Source organism: Pristiophorus japonicus, chromosome 19 (genome assembly GCF_044704955.1).
Source record: "Pristiophorus japonicus isolate sPriJap1 chromosome 19, sPriJap1.hap1, whole genome shotgun sequence".
NCBI classification, from domain to species: domain Eukaryota; kingdom Metazoa; phylum Chordata; class Chondrichthyes; family Pristiophoridae; genus Pristiophorus; species Pristiophorus japonicus.
The window spans coordinates 94,172,485-94,173,304 of NC_091995.1; the positions used below are offsets into that span (position 1 = coordinate 94,172,485).

Genomic DNA, 820 nt, shown 5'->3' on the forward strand with positions numbered 1-820 from the left:
CCCCCAACAACACTCTCTCTCTCTCTCCCCCCCCCAACAACACTCTCTCTCTCTCCCCCCCCCCAACAACACTCTCTCTCTCTCCCCCAACACTCTCTCTCTCTCCCCAACAACACTCTCTCTCTCTCCCCCCCAACACTCTCTCCCTCTCCCCCCCAACACTCTCTCCCTCTCCCCCCCAACACTCTCTCCCTCTCCCCCCCAACACTCTCTCCCTCTCCCCCCCACCCCACACTCTCTCCCCCCCAACACTCTCTCCCCCACCCCACTCTCTCCCCCCACCCCACTCTCTCTTTCTCTCCCTCTCCCACCCTCACTCCCACGCTCTCTCTTTCCCTCTCTCTCCCCCACTCACTCACTCTCTCCCTCCCAATCTCACTCACTCTCACAATGCCACACTCTCTCGCTCACTCACCTGAAAACCCCCGATCGGAGCTGTCTGAAGATTATTTTCTGTGCCCAGACGGCCTACAATTTAACGCGGGGTTGCGGCAAGGCTGGGAAGTGGTGCATCGCTCGCAACAAACTTTTGCCCAAACTTCAAACTTTTCCGGATTGTTGCTACAATGAAACCGACACAGCCGGGCGGCGCATGCGCGGAGCGGACAGGGCGCCCGCTTCCGGGTTCTTTTCTTAAAGAGATCTGGAAACTGACTGCTTCGTGTCCACGGGCAACACACATAGACATCATACAGAAAGACTGGCATTTATATAGCGCCTTTCACAACCTCCGGACAGCCCAAAGCCTTAACAGCCAATGAAATTTAGTCACTGTTGTAATGTGGGAAACGCTGCAGTCAATTTGAGCACAGCAAGCTTC

The 820-nt window shown here is 56.1% G+C and overlaps 1 protein-coding gene across 1 annotated transcript in view; it reads right to left on the reverse strand.

The window, feature by feature from the left end:
- bcl2l12 (BCL2 like 12) overlaps nt 1–558 on the reverse strand; it is a 26,972-nt gene extending 26,414 nt beyond the window's left edge. The window contains exon 1 of the mRNA XM_070862371.1: nt 416–558. The gene's annotated coding sequence lies outside the window, so the exon portion shown is untranslated. The remainder of the gene's footprint in view (nt 1–415) is intronic.
- Nucleotides 559–820: the final 262 nt, after the last annotated feature.